Genomic DNA, 22,485 nt, shown 5'->3' on the forward strand with positions numbered 1-22,485 from the left:
AGAAACACCTGTTGTTTTCCCTGCAGAGCCATTGGGAAGAGGAGGAGTACACGTGGCTGGTGCATGAACCTTGGTAAGTCATAGTAAAGCAAGAGTGTAAATACTGGAGTATGCATTCTCTGTCAATTCCATGCTACTTTTGGAGAAGTTTTGGCATTTGCTTCCTTGCATTTGGCACTATAGATTATTTTAATAATGTTTACACTCTTGTTCTGCTCCCTAGCTCTACAAGCTGTTAAGAGAAGCCACATTTAAACAAGCATCCCTGCATCTTTTGCGTCTACATGAAGAGGGTAGCAGGCTGTTCCCCAGAATAGTCTGTAAAGAATCTTCTCAAATAAACTACTTTAATGCTAAGCAAAATGCCACATATGTAAAATAGGTAATGCCGGATTATGTAAAATGCTTTTTAAAAGATGAGGGAAAAGGACTTAGCATCAAATAAATCTGTCAGCATGGGGAGTTCCAGAAATAGTTGTAACAGTGGTTTGAATTGCTTAATATTGCAATTACTATTTACTTCTTCAAATTAGCCTCCATTATCTTATGAAAGAATCTTAGAATAATTTATTTGACTCTCCAGGGGCTTGTGGCCATATCATGAATAGATGTTTAAAGAGCCTTCTAAGAGTCTGCTAAGACCTAAATTAATCTTTGTATCAAACACTTTTACTTATTGCTTTCCCCCTTCCAAACACCCCCACAATCCAAATTTCTCAAGGAGATTTTTTTCCTACATCAGTGTTAATGCATTGACATGCAGTAGGAAAATTAGCCTTGAGTTATATGTATCAAGAGAAACAACAAAGCAAATGTGCTTTGTTCTTGGCAAGCTTACTTAATCTCTCAGATATGTAAAGATGAATCAGAAAACAATATGATCCAGCTCATCTTCTTAATTGGAATCCTAGAATGAATGTTAGAGTAAAAAAGTACCATAGAGAATACCCAATCTAGATCCTTCTTTTCCTGTTTGAGAAAAAGGAGGTTTCAAATGCTAAAATAACTGACCCAAGGCCTACAGGCAGGTGTCTGTCAGTATCCAAACAATGCAAACAAGAAACCAGTGCTTGATGTTTCCAATTTCATTTTACCATTTTACTATTCCAGCACCATTGCCTAATCAATAAGAATCAACCGAGAGGGTTTTTAGAAACAGAGATATCTAAGATTCTCTCTTAGAAGATCTGTATTAATAGCTGGAGTGGAGTCTGAGATTCTGCTTTTGACAAATGCCCTGGGAAATAATTAGGATACAGAAATTATAGAAAACTCCACATTCTATCGTTCTGTCTTCAGAGATAAAAGATCACTACTAATCAAATAAACTGATATAGGAATTTCTAAAACATATGGCTATGAACTTATTTTAAAACATAGACTTATTGTCTGTGCTTATGTATTAGACCTTAGAGAAGCCGTGCATTTAGACCTGTATGATACATCCATTTATAAGTCAATTGTCCTGGGATCTGATTTTATGTTTATGGTGTTTACATGTCTGTCATCTGTAATATTGGTATTTTTTAGAGTTCATCTAGATCTTTGACCATTCAGTCAGCACTCTGTTTAGTAAGATACGGAATCCAAAGATGCACTAAAACTATCCCAACTGTGCTATAGGAGATGTGCAGTAGGAACTAATGTCAGGCAGAAGCAGTTAAAACACTTGGCAACTGCCTGAACTGCTATGCTTGCCGTTTCCTAGAGATAATGCAAATTGTGCTTTGGCAAGAGATTACCTGTCGACTTTTTTTCTTATTTTGTAATTGCTCCCTCACAAAAAACACAGGTTAGACTGTACCGTCTGCTGTCCATGGTGCTAATTGTGGTCTTTGCTGGGAAATGGTACCTTTTACAGAGCCAGCTTGTGAAATCCTTTAGCAGATTGTTTGTGATCCCTGTAATTCTGGCAGTGCCAAGCATATTTGAGTACTAGATTCTACACTCAGTTAGTTTTCCCCCACGTCACATGAGCTAAGCTTACCTGCAATCATTTAGATATGCATGGTTGACTTTCAGGTAATTTTCAGAGAAAAAGAATGGCAAATGAACAAAAGTTGAAAGTTACACTTTAAAAAGATAGCCTTAACCTCTAAAGCTCACATGGCTTATTTTAGCCATTTCAGAGGCTGTATACTCAACTTCTTGTGTGAATTGTGCTTTTAAACCATCCCATTTGACAATTAAAATGGAAACGTGGAAAAAGCCATTGTTTGTTTTTTCTATAGTCCCATCAATGTGCACTGTGCTGAACAATAGTCAGGGCATGGCAAACAAAGGCTCTGCCCCGTGGAGCTTACAATCAAGCTGCATGATGCAACGCAGAACAATACAATTCAGAACAAGCATGTGGTGATTAACAACCTTTCTAACTGGCATTCTTTGAAGAATAGGAGTTTATATATATATACATATAAATCAGTGGGGTTGGGGGGCGGACATATAGTTTCATCTGTAGGGACTTTGACAGAACATGCAAATCAGCCGTGGGTGCATAGACCAAGGAGAAAAGAAGATTAGGATGATAGCATGATCAGTAATTAAATATTTCAGGGAGCTGTCTATGCACTGAATGGAGAACTGGAGAGCTCCTAAAAATAATGAGTATAGACACCTTATGAAACAAAATGGGAACCAACGTATTTAATAAAGAAGAGTCCCTTTCTTTCCAGTATTTCAAAAAAGGGGATGGGTTTAAAAGCAACCATGGAGAGCAATCGGGGATGATTGTGTATGGTGTGTGCTTAAAAATTTGAAATTTTACTTGAGCCATGAGGCATTTGATAAATAAATTATCCATTGATTAATGGAAGAAGTAATGCAGTTTAGCTACAATTGTGTGTTGAGGAGTCCTTAATCCAGAGCCATGACTGTGTGGATTCAAACATATCTTAGAACTTAATCCAGTGTTGTGTTTGTGTGTCGGTATGGGTGTGTACAATTTGGTTAAGTAGAGCAGCTGCTGGAAGCAAGAAGTCATTTATCTTCACTCCAGTAATAATGGCTAATATTTATTGAGTACCTACAATGGCAAAGTAGTATTCTCAGCAGTACTTATCTTATTCATTCCTCACAGAAGCTCTGTGAGGTAGCTGTTGCTACTATTTTAAATCCCATTGCACAGGGCTGGGCACAGTGGCTCATATCTGCAATCGCAGCCCTTTGGGAGATCGAGATGATCAGATCGCTTGAGCCCTGGAGTTCAAGAACAGCCTGGGAAACATGATAAGACCTTGTCTCTACCAAAAATACAACAATTAGCAGGGAGTGGTGGCAGATGCCTGTAATCCTAGATACTTGGGAGACTGAGATGGGAGGATCACCTGAGCCCTGGGAGGTTGAGGGTGCAGTGAGCCATGATCGTGCCACTGCACTCCAGCCTGGGCAACAGAGTGAGACCCTGTCTCAAAAAAAAAAAAAAAAATTCCATTGCATGGATGAATAATTTGAGACACACAGAGGCAAAGCAACTTCTAAACCCCATTAATCTGGCCCCAAAACCAGTATTCTAATCACTGTGTTATACATTCTTTTCAAAATTTCAGGTTCTCATTCTCAGAAAAAACTACCTTGATGGAAACCCCCTATATTTTCCTGAAGGATAGGGAACATTAATTTATTTGTGTTTGTGTAATATCATATAGTATTCTCCCTATAGGCTTGCATTGTACTCAAATCCCCTATATAAATTGACAAATTAGTATGAATAAGATAATACTGTTTGTGTTAAGTACAATGGATTCAATATCTAAAAGACTACATAAAATAACAGGGAGGAACACCATGTAAATCCTCTCAGTCCCCTAAAGAATAATATAAAACTAGGAAATAAAATATTTAATAGATTAAAGTCTGAGCCCCTGAAAAATATTAGCAAGGGGTCACTTGCTATATCTGTTCACTGCAGAAGGCCCCAGGGTGGTTTATGGCAGCCTGGGTTCAACAGTATCACATTCAAATAGATTATAACTAAATGTGAAACTTAAATAGTTTTCTTACTGTTTATCTCAGATACAGCAATATAAAAGGCGTTTCTTGCTATGCAGGGGTCCCCAACCTTGCTTTTTGTTGTTGTTGTTGTTTCTGTTTTTGTTGCACCCAAGCTATTTCTTTATCCTGGAAGCTTTCATAAAATTCTTAAATGTGAATTATTTTAGGTAATGTTTTATTTTAAAATACAGTAGGCCCCAAAGCACCTTTTGCTTCAGATAGGGGGACATGAAAACCAACTGCCATTGGGACCTTTGCTTTCAGAATTATTATGACAATCCTAAAGAAGTTGAGACCACTATGAGTAAAATGCCAAGGGCATTGAAGTATTATATCTTCCTTTCTTGTGAAGCTTAAGCTTGCATAATATCTGTGTTCCTTGAGCTTGAATAACAATTTTCTCATCTTCTCAACACCAAACAAGTGGTTCACCAAATAAAAAAACAGGAAAGGAGAACACAATAAATTTTGTTAAATACTACATTTGCAAAAGAATTTCTAAAACTCCTAAAATGATTTTAAGCAGATATGCATTTGGCTTTTAACTGTAATAACGTAGTTTGGAGTTATAGGCAAATGACAACAACAAAAACTATAAACAGAACTTAAGGGCACAAAGCACTTTTTGCTTTAACTGATGTGGATTCAAGTGTGCAAAGCTTAGGGATGATTTTACCTCATTCTCAAGCACTATCTGTCATCAATTCCCGGGTCTTCTTCGATACCACTTTTTAAAAAAAAATTTCATCCTTTTTGCTCATTTTTTTATTATTCTAAAAATTTTTATCATACCTTTCCTATATTAAGCAACAACAAAACTACCATGTTTCAAGTCAAACAAGTATGACAATTTACTCCCTTTAAGGATAAAATTCCCAAAAGTACGGTCTAGATTTTCTATTTTGCAAGATACAGGGTCTCCTCCACAACTTCACTGAAATATCTCTTTTAAATATAATTAATAACTCTATTTGTACTTCTTACCTCTTCCTAAATTAAGATATAATGTATATATAGTAAGAAGCACAGATCTTAAGTAGTTATATAATTTATATATTTTGTAAACCACATACCTATGTATATACAGTACATGTGTATCATTCCAGAATATTCTCTCATATCATCTTCTAGGTGTGATGAAAGAAATTAGAACACTTGCTACTACAGAGGACAGGGTGGTTTCTTTCATCATAGATTATTTTTTTCCTGTTGTAGAACTTCAAATAAATGGAATCATACAATGCATACTTTCCTGTCTAGCTTCTTTCACTAAGTACAACATCTTTAAGTTTCATGCAAGTTGTTCTGTGTAGCAAGTTTATTCCTTTTTTATTACCAAGTGCTTTTCATGTCGTGAACATACTACAATTTATTAATCCATTCCCTTGTTTATGCACATTTGGATTTTTTACAATTTGGAACGATTCTGTAAAGCTGCTATGAGCATTCTTTCACAAGTCTCCTTGTGAACACGTTTCCATTTCTCTTGGGTAAATGCCTAGGAATAGAATTGCTGAATCATAGAATAGATGTATGCTTAACTCTATAAGAAGCTTTCAAACCATTTTCCTAAGTGGATGTACAACTGTGTATTCTCATTAGCAACATATAAGGTTCTAGTTACTATATTCTCCTGCCAATCATTGGTGTTTTCAGTTTTTTAAATTTTGATCATTCTAGCAGGTAGATAATAATATCTCTGTGGTTTTGATTTGCATGTTCCTGATATTTAAGGATGTGAACTACCTTTTCTTGATTTTACTGTCCCTTTGTGAAGTATTTGCTTAAGTATTTTGTCCATTTTTATTCTGTTTAAAAAATTACTTAGTTGCAGGAAACCCCTCCCTCCTACCATATACGCAAATTAATTAAAAATGGAATATGGACTGAAACATAAAAGATATCAAGACCATAAAACTTTGAGAAGAAAGTATTTTTTAAAGTTTTTTACAACATTGCAGTAGGCAGACATTTCTTAGATGGGACTGAGAAACACTATCCATATAATAAAATATTGCAATATCAGGTTTTACGAAAATTAAAAATCTCTGCTCAACAATTGTCACTATTAAAAAAATCAATAGGGAAGACACAGACTGCGAGAAAAAATCCACAATACATGCTTCTGACAATGATTTGTAGGCAGAATATATGACAAATGATCTTTTAATTATTAAATATATGGGCTTTTCATTTCTTCCTTCTCCAGTTTGGTTTTTCATATCCTTTGGCCCTGTTTGGCCACCCACTTCTTCTTGAAGATTACTTCTCTTTTGGCCGGGCGCTGTGGCTCACGCCTTAATCCCAGCACTTTGGGAGGCCGAGGTGGGTGGATCACGAGGTCAGGAGATCGAGACCATCCTGGCTAACACGGTAAAACCCCGTCTCTACTAAAAATACAAAAAACTAGCCGAGCGTGGTGGCAGGTGCCTGTAGTCCCAGCTACTCAGGAGGCTGAGGCAGGAGAATGGCGTGAACCCGGGAGGAAGAGCTTGCACTGAGCGGAGATCATGCCACTGCACTCCAGCCTGGGCGACAGAGCGAGACTCCGTCTCATTTAAAAAAAAAAAAAAAAAAAAAAAAAAAAAAAAAACAACTTTTAGCTGTTATTTTCCTTATTTGCACATTTTAAACTCTCTTTAATTCATCTGTTTTAAGCTTTTTCACGGTTCCTCTTTGAATAATGTTCTGATGTCTTGTCCTACTTATCTACTCTTTTCAGTCTACGCTTTTCCCTGGGTGATCTAAATTCTTGCCACTTACAATGTGATCTGCCACCCAACAGCGTCAGCATCACCTGTGAGCTCTTTCGAATTGCAGAACGTCTATACCAGGTCTATGCATCAAATCTGCCTTTTAACAAGATCCCCAGGTGACTCCTATATGTGCACATTAAAACTCCGGAAGAAGCATTGTTGTAATTTATATCTACGGTTTCAACTGTCTCCTCTGGTGACAGTTTCTACATATTTAGTTCATGCTATTCTCCTGTGGTCCAGATTTATACCTCAGTGTGCTAAGCATCTCCAGATGGCTGATATTTAAGTAGGTATGTAAAACACAATATGTTCAAAACAAACTTATTATCTTTCTCTTCTTTTATTTCCCTATCTCAGTTAATGAAGAGGCAAAGCCAAATAATGATTTCTCTTATAAAATAAATGACTAAATATTTTTTAAAATAAAAAGATTCTACTTAAAATAAAATGATTTTGCAATACCCAACTCTGTGACTTACAGGGCACAGCCTGAGTTGGTATGGAAAGACAAAAAATTAAATAAAATTTGTTGTGGTGAATAATAAATTGGGATAATGTACATTAACTCCCTAAAAGAAAGATGATCATTTAGTATCTTTCATCCTCAATAATCTCAAAGTTTGAAATTAAAACAACTTTTTATACATGCAAACAGTTCAGCACCTCACAGGGAAAAGAACATAAAATGCTATATATTTTGCATATACCTGTTATATGATGTCAGAATATCATCAAGTTTTTATCCCATCAACAAATATCTATCAACAAAAACTAAAAATAAAAGCAGCATTTCTACTCAGTTATTCCTAGTCACAAAAAAGCAATTCATTCCACTGGAATGAGAAAAGAAAATGCAAAAGATTTGATTTCTATTATATAAAGACTAGAAATTACTGTTGAATTGCTGGACTGAATTATACACATCCCACAGGTACTGAGTTCAATGACAGTTACATTTTTAGTGAAAAATATTTCATTCTCATTCCAAATGTCAGAGTGTCTTCACAGTTATGTCACAGAAGGTACTTTTTCTTACCATTTCTCTAAGGTGAAGATACAAATTCATGCATCCCATTTTACTGAGGAAGAAATTTCAGATGAACTTTTATGCCACCCCTAGCTCCTTTTTTTTTTAAATAGGCGTTTTTGGTTGTGATACTTTAGCCTTGTCTTCTACTAAGTACATAAAATAAAATATCAGTAAGCATGACTGAAAGATGGTGGTGGTTTTCCCATTGTGTTTGTAAGTAATAATCATGTCATTAATTAACATTTATAGGGAGCTGTTTTTGTGCCTCACTTTATGTTTCATTATTTCACTAAATCCATACAATAGCCAATGATGTTTAGAGCTATTGGTGGCTTTCTTACCTTCTCACAGCAAGAGAAATTCTCCTTAGTATTGTTTAATTGCAAAGTCAATGTTATTCACCATTCCAACATGAGGGTGTAGAAATTTGTCTACACAGTTTGCGTTCACATCTCTTATTTGAAGAAATAATTTAAAAAGAGGAAAATCTATCCCCTCTACACCTCTGGAGTGTAAATTGTCTGCTCTGTGGAGTCAGAAGGAAGGAATCAGTCAGAGAAACAATGAAAATGATGATAACTGTGTCTGTTCTATGGAAGAGAGGAAAATGAATTACTTCATGGCATCAGGGTGCATTTGGAAAGTAAGGGCTGCAAGAATTCCAGAAAGAAATATTATTTTTGAGCAATGTGTGGATCCTCCCCCCTGCCCTACGATTAGGCCAAGAAGTACCTGCTCATTCGTAGTAGGGATAGACACACACACACACACACACACCTATTTCTGTCTAAGCTTCAACATTAGTGTGGACCCCCAAGTTACCACTTGTACAACTGGAAGCATGAGTGTTTGCAGCTGGGAAAATGAATTTTTCACACATTGCTGGAGTCCTAACCCTGAGCAGACACAGCATCCTCCCAGTATACAAGTTTTCTGAGTGAAATCAGTGCTGCTGACAGGATCCACGTTTTCAATCTATATTCATCTACACAGCATCATAACTTCTTGGGAAGGGCATTGTCATACAGTTGAAGCTAATGTTCTGGCAGGCTTTTATCTTGCTAGTCTATCATTACAATCCCAACTGAACCGGAAGGCCTCAGGGGTTTTCTGTTGCTCTCAGTCAATCAGAATGGCAGGTACCGACTTTTCATAACATGCTGATCCAAAGGAGGCAGTCACTGCATGGGGTTTCCATGTTTGGCCTCTTTTCCTCCTTGTATATGAGAAACCTGGAATAATTAATTGGAAAAAATGGAGAAGCATTAGGTCTGCAGTATTTGACCAGGCTATGAGTTTCAATTAATGTTCGTAAATTTCCAGTTTCCTTTCTCGCTGTTATCTAGCAAGCTGCTGCTAAAATTTAAAGTTCAAGAAGAACTTTCCCAGCTGTATAGCTGTTAACTGCATCTTCTTAAAGAGTCAATATTTAGATTTCGAGAGGGAAAAAGTGACTCTAATAATGCAAAATGCACATGGAACTGGTTAGATATATAAGACATTTTACAATGTGTACATTTTCCCCATAGCTGAGGCCTTCCTTTTAAAAGCTATTGCAAAAATTTTTATGAAAATTTTTATTATAGATTTAAACAAATATTTCCTGCTTTCTTAAACAGAATATGTTGAACATAGTTTAGCTTTATGCCACAGGGCTCAGGAACATTATTATGAATATCCATTATTGTGTTATGGTATAGTGATGCTCTGCTAGGTTCTATGTAACGTAGTAAGTCAGATTTTCCTGTAGCCTATTGAGTTTCATTCATTCATTTACTCACTGATTCATTCTCTCTGTATTTATTGAGTTCCAACTATGTGCCAAACATTTCTCAATACCCATCAGTAAATCAAAAGAGAAAATGTCCTCGTTTTCTTAGATTTAGTCTAGTCTGAGAGCTGGGTGTAGATAGAATAAATACATACAAAAATACATGATGCAAATCTAATACATGACAAGAAGATGAAGAATTGGATGCCATCAAAGAAAAAGAGCAGACTTATCTAATTCAGATGAAAAGGGCAGGGAAAGATTCTGAGGAGTAAATTTTTTTTCCAATGAGATTTTCAAAATTAGGAATTAGCTAGAGTAATGATATGCGTGTGCAAAGGACAAGGATTGAACAAATGGCTCATCTGGCTGAAACATAATAAGGAGAAAGAGTTTAAAAGAATACTCATGAGGTTTAAAAGTTTCAAAAAAAATTGCCAACTACTTCCTCATGAGTGGTTTTAAAATTTCAGAAAAAAAGTCACAAAATTATGAAAACATTGATACCAAAAAAGTTGACGTTTTAAGTATTAATGAGGATTTAGGTCAAATGCAAATATATTTTAAAAGTTACCTTTATGTTTGTTATTTTTTATTAAGTTTTTTCTTAAGTTACTTGAGAATTCTCCATGGAAATTTAAATGAGTGTGATGTGGGATAAAACAAACAAAATTATTTATGCCAATTGAAACCCCGATGTCATTGTTTCCCAGATTGACACTTCATTAAAACCTGGGAATGTCTATAAAAGGGATCTTTAAACAAATAAAATATTATTTTACTTACTACAGCATGTTGCTGGTGTGAGAACAGTTTGTATGTAAAGCAAATGGAATAATGTGAGTGAAACTCAAAATAGTGGAAGTATCTATTTGGATTATTACTAAAATCAAGAACAAGATGATTTTCCCAAATGAACTCCCTGCTTTATTTTATTCCATGGACACAATTTTCTTTTGAAAAAAAATCAAAATTAAAATATCCTTAAATTGTGCTGATAATTCCCTTGAATTATTGATTACTTAAATTAGCATGTAGAAAATATTTTACTTCCCTGAAATTGATTTTCTGTTGATTTTTTAAAAGGATGCATAAGATACGTGGATTGATGTTTAAATTCATCCTGAGCATTGAAATTCAGTAGCCAATTAATGATACTCAGTATGTGTTATTCATAAAATACCCATAAAATTGATTATTAAAACCCAGAGCAACAGATTTTCATACTGGAATGTATGTGTACTCAAGACAAAACTAATTCTAGTGCCTGCTAATACCAGCATTATTAGAAAACCTTTTCCTTGTTTTACTTTTTGAATGTAATTAGAAATTTGCTTAAAAATCCCCACTGATGTGAAATGTTAATATTAGTGCAATTAATGAAATGCTAATATTTATGAATTAATTTGTGAAAATCTTGATGAAAGGAAGCTAACCAAAATCATTTATGCAGAATCTACCAGAGGACACAGTTTGTCCTTGGTGACTTTCTCATTTTGCCTTCAGAATGTTATTTAGTAAAATAGTCAGTGATATTTCAGTGAATGTTTGGTTGAAAGGGCTCTCTAAGACAAAGTTAACACCAGCTTCTAACATAGATATTTTAATTGGAAATATTAGAGATGATATTTCTCAGCCACTAACTCAGATGTGTAGGGGAAAAATGTAGTTTTTGTTTTCTGCAATTTAACTTTGTCTTTATCTTGAGCTTCCATTCTTCCTGGTGGCCAAATACGTAGTTTTAGTCTGACCCATGTGGACTCCTTTATTTCAGGATTAAATGCAATTAATCCAGTATCTGTTCCTTCCACTCCATGCCGACCAGCATCTCCAGGTGCATCTGATTTCCTGAACATCCTACTGGTATTTGCCCAAGCTTCCTTGTTCAGACCCATACTCTAACCACCAGGGCAAACTCTTTTCTTCTTTGGCGTCTTTGCATCATGTCTGAAATTTCTCCGTGTCTGCCTGTTCTTAGCGTCACAGTGTCATCACCTTTTATTATACAAGAAAACAAATAGCATCCCCCCATGCCATGTGACATGGGTTGGGGCTGATTTGTTTAGGCATGCTCTATTCTTCCTAAGATGTTGGTTCTAGAAACACAGTGGGGTTTGTTGTCTACTAGGGCATATGGCAGACCATGTTTAACTTCACCTCTCCTATTGCCTCACAGAGATCATAGCTGAATTAACTGACTTGGCAAATATTCTTCACATTTTTTCTTAGTTTTGTCTGGATTTTGACTTTTTAAACTTACATCCACAAATTTGGTATCCATGGCAACTTCTCTTTGGGGGCAATAGTGGCCTCTTGATGGATGGTTCAGGCAACCAACGAAAAAAATTCCTGATGCCAAAAGAGCAAATAGCTCCTTGGCCAATGCTTCACATTGACTAAAAATTTGCAGAAGAAAAACGAAAGAAAAGAAAGTAGGAAGGAAATTATGCATATTAGCATAGGACTTAGAAAGCAAGCCTTTGCAAATCCTTTGTGATAAGACCCCAGAATATCATTATAATTAAGGGTAGCCAAGGCAAAATAGCAAATTCAGGAGGATGCCTTCCATTTCCTCTTCATCCTATCTTGATACTACTCTTCTTTTCTTGCACAGTCTTCTCACATATCCAAGTCCCAGCTTCAGAGAGTTCCCATGGATATTTTTAACCTATGTTGTATTAACATTTCATTGTTTAAAAACCTTTCCTCCATTGACAGATGGATGATTCAAAAAGTTTTATATATATATATTCACACACACACATACACAAACATATGGAACATAATTCAGTCATTAAAAAAGAAATAAATCTTGCCAATTACAACAACATGGATGAACCTGAAGGTTATTATGTTAAGTAAAATAAATCAGACAAAGAAAGACAAATCCTGTATGATCTCACTTATATGTGGAATCTAAAAAAGTCAAACTCACAGAAACACAGGGTAGAATGGCGATTGCCATTTCTACAGGGCTAGGGGATGAGGGAACGGGGAGATGTTGCACCATACTCGTAATGCGAAAGGTAACTGTGAGGTGATGGATGTGTTACTTACCTTGATTATGGTAATCATTTCACAATATATGCATCTATTAAATATTCACAGTGTACACCTTAAATTTAAGTAATTTTGTTTCTTAATTATATCTCACTAAAGCTGAAAAAATTTAAAAAATAAAATCTTTTTCTTTAAAATCTCTCTCTGAGGATTTAACCAATATGCAATGCTGCGTCAAATATACATTTTGACAAGGGTCATCTAGAGATAAACTCTTATCACAAACATAGCTGAATTATTCTGAGGTACAAAACAAGATAATGATGGAGAGAATTCTATCAGGCTACTTCGTGGACACCCCATGGCGTAAGATAGACTGCCTCACAATTAATAGTTAAGATGTAGAGAATTTTAGGAAATTTGAAAGCAAGTTTACTATTCTTACAAGGGATACCTGGGGAGAGCAGGGTGGGCACAAACAGATCCAGGCTGGCTTGGTCAAGGCAGAAGGAGGGGATCGAACCTTCATAGAGGTTAGGGGATAAGGCTGGGGGTTGGCTAGATTTGAATTTCCCACCGGGGCCAAAGGAAGGGGCATATATGGGCTTTTTGATCAGCCTGTCCAGATGTGGGGCTAGCAGAAAAGGGAAAAGTGAGGCTTCAGAGTAAGTGGTCAAATGTCAAAAAATGAGGGTAGGTCTCTTTTTCACACTGATTTTTCCCTGCTATGTGGGAATGACTGGTCATTGCCCAGGGGTTCCTTACTCCAGAGACCAAAGGCAGCTTCGCCACAGAATACATGAAACTGCAGTGAGGGGTGGTAAGAGACCACGATGATTACACAAATTTGGGGAATATGAAGAAAGCCAGGATCTGGTTCCTTCTTTCCTTTTGTACATGTTTCCTGAGGTAGATCTGGAATTACACACAGGACTCCATGATCCGTAGATCCATCTTCTCTAAAGCTAAAATAGTAGAAAAGTATAAAAAATACTTTCATGCTTCAGACATGATGTGCTAATAGAGTAATATTTGTAGGGCAGGAGCAAATTTGTGACATTCACAATCAATTGTAAAATGAGACCTCAGTGTATATTCATTTATTCATTCATTCTTTTTTTAATGAATGAGACCATATCTACTTATTTAGCCAGGCAGTTTTCTAGGTGTTGAGATACATGAGTAAGAAAGACAAATAACCTGACATTATGGAGTTTGCTTTTTTTTGAGATGGAGTCTTGCTCTGTAACCCAGGCTAGAGTGCAGTGGCACCATCTCAGTTCACTGCAACCTCCGCCTCCTGGGTTCAAGCAATTCTTCTGCCTCAGCCTCCTGAGTAGTTGGTTGCAAGCCACCAAGCCTGGCTAATTTTTGTATTTTTAGTAGAGAGGGGGTGTCACCATATTGGCCAGGCTGGTATTGAACTCCTAGACCTTGTGATCCGCCCGCCTCTGCCTCCCAAAGAGCTGGGATTACAGGCGTGAGCCACTGTGCCCAGCCAGAGTTTGCTTTTTTATAGATGACAGTTAAAAGAAAAAAGTACAACTTCAATTCTGTTAAGTACTATAAAGGAAGGCCTAACCTAGTCTTGGGTACAAGGAAGGCAGCCCTTGGGATTGACGGTTTGCCTGAAACCTGAGGCGTCAGCCCAGAAAGTCTTTAAAGAAGTCAATTCTGGGCACAGGAGTTCCCATTTTCTAATTTTAGTGTTTAGCCAGCACTATATTTAATTGGCCAGATAGAAATAGGGCAAAAATTGAAATGGGCCTCTCTGCCTCTGTAATGAATTAAATAGTTTTCCATAGCATTAGCTGTAAATGACACTACTGAACTGACAATTTCTTTCTTGTTTGGGCTTCATTTAAACTTCTGAATGGTATTAAGAGGTTATTAGAGATTAATCTCCAATTAGGTATTCTGATAGCCCAAGAAATTGTCAAAGGGTCCCCATGGCCATACTTTTTTAGCATTAAAGAGATATTGAATTAATAATATTTTGCCATCTCTTCAGACCTTTAAACTCCTGTGACTGATGTCCAATCATTTAGCCCACTTAAACAGAATGTCACACTGTGAGCCTTCCATTCTGAATAGGTCACTGTAGGCTAGTGCTCATTAGTGTTGAGTGTGCATTTCAGAAGTTGCAGCCGTCACTCAGCCCCCATGTTTTAAGATAATAAGTAGGAAATTGTTTTCTCCCAAATGGAAGGGTTATGAAGACAGTGCCATATGTCATTATTACTGGGACTAAAAAATGTTATCGAGGCTCTATAGTGCTGTATAATGCTTCACCATAAGGCCGTAAAATCATGTTGGGATAGTGAGTGAGGCTCATGGCATGGTTCCCAGACCCATCTGGAGTGCTGTGGACTGCACAGGACAGAGTCCAAGAGCCCAGCATCGAGAGCAGGAGGGGCTGGGCGAGGCAGCTGTGAGTTATGTGGGATTCTCACCCACCAAAGCAAGACATGAATGAATTAACCAAGTATTGGCAGTGAAAATTTAAAGTGAAAGGTCAGGAAGGCATTATCTGCAAAGAATCTCCCTTACTTTGTTCCATTGAAAAGTTATGTTCTTTCTCTTTTACATGTTTCTTTTTTAAAGCTTACCTCTTTACTAGACTATGAAAAGATATGTCATCACTTTGAAATTTATTTTTTAATTAACCTTTTCTTTTCCTCATCTGGTTTCTTTAATTACATTTTATGCACCACCTATGTGTATTCTAGTAATAATAAGACTTTCAAAGGTGTAGACTATAAGACTTAACTAGTAATTCTAAACTGGGAATTTCTAAGGCACACATGGTAGAAAGGATTCATATATTGATTAGAATTAGATGAGTTTTGTAAACATCTGTTATTTTTGCCTTGTAACGTTTCTCCCCCTTCTGGCAGGAGCTCCTAGATTTTATTTTCCTTCAGGGAACTAATTTCACCCCGTACCTCGACTTTATGGTTTTGATGGGACTGTCAGTAAAGATACATCACTTTCCTGAGCCAAGGGAGGATGGACATGTGACCTAAGTTACACCAATAAGACTATATTCTTCTATATTTGAATTTTAAGCAGGGAGACACAAAGATGGAAAGTGGTTTGCCCTGACACATTCCTGTGAGGAAAATGTAAGAGAGTGCCTTAAAAAAAATTTTTTTTTAAATTTTAAGTTCTGGGGTACACGTTTAGGATATGCACGTCTGTTACATAGGTAACCATGTGCCACGGTGGTTTGCTGCCTTTTAATTTTTCTGCCTTTTGCCAAAGCAGCCCTGAGTCATGCTCTTACCAAGATCTGATTGTAAAAGAGATAGTCCTTTTACTTGGGGAGCTGTTCTATGTCCTTCCAATATATTCAGTTTTAGGCAAAATTAGTTCTTTGGGCTGTAGTCTAGGAAAATTACCTGATTCCGTCATAACCAAACCTTCATCCAACCTGATAAACCAAAGAAATAATTAGCAAAAAAATTAGCAATATAGTAGATATATTTGATTGTGTTGTTAGGGACTAATATGTGTTGGGAGGAGGGGGCCACTGAAAAATCAATGGGGGCGTTTGAATTTGGAAGGTCATAAATTATGGGCTTTGAAATTTGCTGTTTGATACAGTGTAATATAACGGACTAGGAGGAAAAAGAAAAAGGTAACCCATTTTCTGATCTACTCCCATGATGTCTGCGGCCTTGCCCCATGACATCTGTGGTGGGTTTCGGTTGCCTTATTTACAAAGTAATGAGTGAGCTGGATGATCTGAAGATCTTGTTTGGTTCTATGATCTGGTAATTACATATTTTTATTCTTTAAGCTCTAGTGAAATGTTGAAAGCTTTTGAGCAGAGGGATGACAGTATAAAAGCCATGTTTTATGATAGATTAAAAAAAGAGACATTTCGGTAGTTAAAAATGACATAGAATATCTAAATTCTTCTTTACTCATCATCATTTTTAAGACAGGTTTGTGAAATATGTATGCCTTTAGAGCAGCAAACTACTTGGGATTGCTCGATGAAGTCAAAGGCACGTTACTAGAGGAAATTCAGATCTAACATTTGAAGTTCAAATATTATTTGAGGTAAAGAAAATTTAGGAGAAGAAATCCTAATGAATATGAAATAATATCAACAATAAAACTTGAACAAATTCCTTAAGAGAATATTCATAATTTACATGGTGATTGTCTAATAAGCAAAAGTAAATTAATTTTGATTTAATTGAAATTATCTTAAAGTTAGGCTGTATATGACAGTGTTGAAAAGTTGTTGGAGTCTCACTCTGTCATCCAGGTGGGAGTACAGTGGTGTGATCTTGGCTCACTGCAAACTCCGCTTCCCCGGGTTCAAGCGATTCTCCTGGCTTAGCCTCGTGAGTAGCTGGGACTATAGGCATGTGCCACCAAGACTGGGTAATTTTTTTTGTGTGTGTGTATTTTTAGTAGAGATGGGGCTTTGCCATGTTGGTCAGGCTGGTCTCAAACTATTGACCTCAAGAGATCCACCTGCCTTGGCCTCCCAAAGTGCTGGAATCACAGGCATGAGCACTTCTCCTAGCCGAGATTTTTTTTTTTTTTTTTTTTTTTAACGCACCTGAAGGGTCTCCCAGCCTCTAAACTACCCTGTCACCAATATACTTTTTAAAATATTTGTGTGTATCAAATATAATACAGAGAACAGGCATAAAACAAAAATCAAGACTAAATTATCATAAAATCAACATTTATGTGTCTGCTACTCATAGCAATAAATAGATCATGACCTATAACCTGAAATCTCCTTTCTAGCCTCTTCCCATCACTACTTCTTTCTTACATCCTAACCATTGTCCTGACAAGTATTGTAATCACTTCCTTGGTGTTACTGTCTAATCACTGCTTAGTTTTACCTCTTGTTTTAATTTCATACAAACAGAAATGCATTACTTGGATTTTATTGTGCCTGGATTCTTTAACTTACATTATGCTTGTGAGATTCAGCTGTTATTGTGGGGAGCTATGGCTCAATCATTTTGGGTGCTATATAGTATTTCACATATGGATATGCTATCCATTGATATTATAATAGATAAATAAATTGTAGCATATCTTTGTGTGGAATACTACATAGCACCCAAAATGACTGCTATTGTAATTGTCATTTTACAAGTGACCTCTGATGATGTTTCTCCCCTTATTAAATATTTTTATTTCGTTCATTCATTTCATTTCATTCCATTCCATTTAGAATAGCATCTAACCTTCCTAGCTTATAATTTGCAGCTTTTTATAATCTAATCTTCCAACTTTATATAATATCATTCCCCACCACATGTATTATATATTCTAAGGCTGTAAAGCAACACTGTTCCCTAGTGATAGGGACACTCACATGCTCCTGTGCATTTGGCTTATGTTATCTCTGCTGTCAGAGTATGCTTTCATTGTTTGGTGATAAAATCTTATTCGTCTTTCTAGAGAGCTTTAATGTCAACTCTTCTGTGAACATACGTCCTAAACCCATCTCAAACATACAAACAAAAACACTCTTCAGAACTGATTATTTTGTCCTCACTTTCTGACACAAATCCCCATGTACCTTATAAGGAAGCCCCGGTAACCTGTTTCCTCAATACACCCTACCTCCATACCTTCATGCATTTGATCATAATTATTTCTTTGCCCAAAGAGGGCACAGATCATGCCCTGGAGACTTTATTGGTTCCTTTTTTTTTTTATTTACCATAAGAGCTGAGTTACTGAGTTAATACATCACTCTACTGTGCTCCTACAGCACTTTGTTCATATGTCAATTATGGTGGACTACAGTCATATTCATTTTCCAAATTGTTGGTCACATGTGTTTTCTTCCTGGAAGCAGAGATCCCTCTTATTTGTTGTTTTTTTTTTTAGCAACAGATTTAATATAATAATTATCACATAAAATATGTGGCAATTAATATATGATTGGTGAAAGAGTAAGTGCACAGATGCATGCATGAATGCATATGTCTCCATTCCACTAGTTATGATATAGTTTTCCACAAATGGGTTCAGAAAGTCAGTTTATTAGAATGGACCCAAAGTTCATTTTTACTTATCATGATAGTAGGGGGAAAATGGGAACAATTGATTAAAGCTAGACACAATTCCAAAAGCTGGTTTAACCAGTATTTTCTCTGGCTTCCACCAAAGTATGACTAACAAATAGAATGATACTTTATTCTGTCTATTTAGGTTTTGTTCGTTAATGTACGGTGGAGGTTTTATTGAGCTGTGAAATTATTGAAAGCACTCATCACCAAACATTAGTGGACCTAAGAATCAATGGAGAAAATTGTTAATATTGTACATTTATGACCCTAAGTATCTGGTTCATTAGGGCAGTGTTGGATCCCAGAGATATGCATTTTTTGAAGTCCCTTAAATAATTCTACTTCAAGAGATTCTGCTACCACCATTAAAAACAATCCAGTTTCCATGTAGTTATTGGCCTGGAAACAGAGCAAACTATTGGGTACACAAGTAAAGCCTAAATAATCAGATGCTGAATTCCAGAATGTTGGATAGAAACCATCTTAGATATGCAGCTGAACAACTTGGGCTTGAACTGCATGAGTGCACTTATACATTGATCTTTGTCAACCAAACACAGATTAAAAATATAGTAATGGAGTAATGGTGGGATGTGAAACCCACGTATACAGATGGCTGACTTTTTGTATACACAGATTCCTCTGGGCCCACTGTGGGATGTTAGTATGCATAAATTTGGGTATATATGGGGCAGAGAGTGGTTTGGGAACCAAGTCCCTGAGTGTACCGAAGGACAACTGTGTACATTTGACATGGTGAGAAAGCAAAGTGAAACTCTTTATTTCAATATCTAGTAGCAAACCAAAGTGGCATAAATACCAGAAAACAATGGAAGTGGGAAGGAATTTGTCCATTGCCTTAGAAACCACTTAAATATTGTTTAAGAATAACAGTAAGTCAAAGGGAGAAACAAATGTAAATTAAGAACACAATGGTATCCTGAAAGATATTTCTCTGGGCTAAAATCTACCCCAGTACTCACAAATACTTGACTTTTAATATTTCCTCTCTCCTTTTGGTCTTCCTGCTGTTCTAAAAGGAGATATACCTAAGATGATAATCTGGCAACTGTGCGTTGACATACCATGAATTTCAATTGTTTGTGAAATAGACGGATGAACTACAGAGTAGAGAGATTTTGATAGAGTCAGATGAATTTATTAATTTATTTCAGAAACATAGTTTAACTAACTAAATAAATAACTGTATTTAGTACTTTGAAAACGCCTTGTTATTCATTTGTAATGGGGTGTGTCCACACTTTTTAAGAGATAACCCCTCAAGTTCATGACCTTGATGGGCTCATTTGGCCAGAACAGATAACTCACATGCATTTGCAAATACGAGCTGACCCATACAACCCTTCTACCTAAAACAGAGAAATGCATCATGTTTTTGCAATTTCAGGCACTAATAGGTAACAGCATTTTGTTATCTTTTTAAAGCTTTTTATAGTATTACTTTTGAACTATACCATTTTGCATAAGGAGCATGTGCAGTATTTGGAAAAAGTAGCATGTTAAAGTATGGGCCTGACTCTCATGCTGTATTTGTGAAGTTGTTAGAACATTCTGGCTTTCTGAATCCACCAAGCAAGTCAGCCAAGATGGAAACATTAATTGGAATATGTGGGTGCATTCGCATTTTTATGGTATACCCTTAGAGATTACATGATTGCCCAAGAAAGCATATTTAGGATTCATATGTTTTAATTATGAAATATAACTCTCCATGGATCTCATTTTTGGCTCAGTTTATTATTTTAGTTCTTTAAAACTCTAATAATTAGCATACATAGATGTTAAGTGTTTTAATCTGAGGCATTTATTATTGACTTTTAATGGTTCATCATAAATTAAATGCGAAAGGGGACCAAGAAAACAAAAAAGGTTTATGGTTGTGTTATAAATTATCAATATAAATTGTGAGCTCCTAATTTTCAATGGAAAAAATGCTGTGTTTATTTTATTTTCACCATTAATTATTTAACCAGTAAGGGACACAGACACTGTTGGGATTGTCATTCTCTTTCCTCCAAATTCTGATGAAATATGATTCTAAAAATGAATGCTAGGGCATGGTTTTTATTTTTCTATTTTTTTAAGTTGTAGTTTGGGAAGAAATTTATTTTCACCAACACCAATGGAAAGCAAAGTGCTAGGAGGTCGAGAGAAGGAGAGAGACCGAATGCAGAACTGGTGATCTAACAGAAATAGTCACTTGAAAACTTTAGACAACTGTCAAAATTTGTGGACAGTTCTTAGAATTTCGTTTAAATATTACTATAATGCCAAATATATGGATATATTTTCAGCTGGAAAGTGTATGAATATTTTAAATCAGAGGCACTGTTAAAAGCCATATTCGTACAGATCTTAACTTAGTTTTTATGTCTGATACAGCATAAGAAGAATGGTGTTTATTATTCCCTACCATGTATCATGAAAAGTCATCTTTATAATTGTGACAAGAAGCACAATCACATTTTACACAGGGCAGCCTGGAGTGTGCATGGTCCCTATCTAGAAGTGTAATGTTCATTTTTTTCTTTTTTTAAATGCGAGATATTCTGAAGGAGGAGACTTATTTTTGTAATGTGTCTGTCAACTCGTTTCTGCACACAAATGCTCTTTCTCTTTCCCTTTATGTGTCTGCCCTACTAAATAAAAGGATTGAAGTAGGTGATAAATCTGACCTACTTCCTAGATTTAACGCTGCGTCTGTCGGTACCTTGCTAAAGAGTTTGATCTCTGATGAGCTAATCAAGGCTTACACTGTCACCCCAATAGGGCATGCGTGGAGTCATAAAATTGTTTTATGCTGTTATGTATAAATTGGAATAAAAAGGTAGTAGCGCACTGTCAGCACAAATGCTTCTGAGCTCTTTTTCTTGAAGAAACTCATCTCTTCCTAAGACACAAGACCGAAGTGAGAAACGGGACACCTACAATGTATAAAACACCATTATCCACTACTTTTTTTTTTGGTAGGAAAAAAACTCAGATATTTCCCAGCCCCCATGGATAAGAATAACAGGAAAGCATATATGAGTTCTTTGTTTTAAAACAGGCATATGTTAGTACACAGTCAGTAGTTTTAAGAAAGGAAAGAAAGCCTTTAATTGGCCTTTTTGGATGCATGACACACATCACTTCTTAAACAGAATGAAGCTCTACATGAGAGTGTTTTTTTTTATTTAAAAAATTACTTATTAGATGAAATAGCAGTGGAATAACTAGGATGCTGGCTAGGCTAGATTCTGAAGCATGATCAAAATTAATAACACTGTCTGGAATTTAGTGACAAGCATTCGAATGCCACATTGAAAATGGCAGCATCTGCTTAATAGCATGTGCCCATTCAACATTGATGTGTAAGAGCACTAAGATAGGAAATGTTTCTGCCTGGAAGTGAAGTAAGTGCTTGTGTAATTAAATGCTGGGAGAAATGAGTTTTAAGCTCGAGTAGATTGAAAAATATTAAATTGAAATATTAAAAATAAATTCTAAAATTACTGTTGTGTTTGAGAGTAGTGCAATCGTTAACTATGAGTTTACTGGTTATAAATACTTACCTATATTTGACTCAACTTCTTAAGCATTCATAGAGACAGACAGCAAGCTACTGTTCACATTAGGCAAGATTTACCTTATTAAGAAGAGATGGCAAACTATTAGCAGAAAAAGAATTAACACTAACCTTCTCTTCTACCTTTCTATTCTCTAACCTTGAATAAATGTCCAAGTTATATACTAAACAATGAATTAAATGCTTATACTACAGATAAATTAAACTTTAGAAACAAAAGAGATTAAAAATTTGAAATTTATAAACTTAATTCACAGTTGGGAAATTTGTACCTTCATTATACA

The 22,485-nt window shown here is 35.9% G+C and overlaps 1 protein-coding gene across 10 annotated transcripts in view; it reads left to right on the forward strand.

Moving 5' to 3' along the window:
- The window catches only part of TENM2 (teneurin transmembrane protein 2), a 3,953,434-nt gene that overhangs the window by 1,866,507 nt on the left and 2,064,442 nt on the right, over positions 1 to 22,485 (forward strand). For all 10 annotated transcript variants that reach the window (XM_054685270.2, XM_054685273.2, XM_054685274.2 and 7 more), the window contains one exon: positions 27 to 73. The gene's annotated coding sequence lies outside the window, so the exon portion shown is untranslated. The remainder of the gene's footprint in view (positions 1 to 26; positions 74 to 22,485) is intronic.

The sequence above is a fragment of the Pan troglodytes genome, chromosome 4, assembly GCF_028858775.2.
Source record: "Pan troglodytes isolate AG18354 chromosome 4, NHGRI_mPanTro3-v2.0_pri, whole genome shotgun sequence".
NCBI classification, from domain to species: Eukaryota; Metazoa; Chordata; class Mammalia; order Primates; family Hominidae; genus Pan; species Pan troglodytes.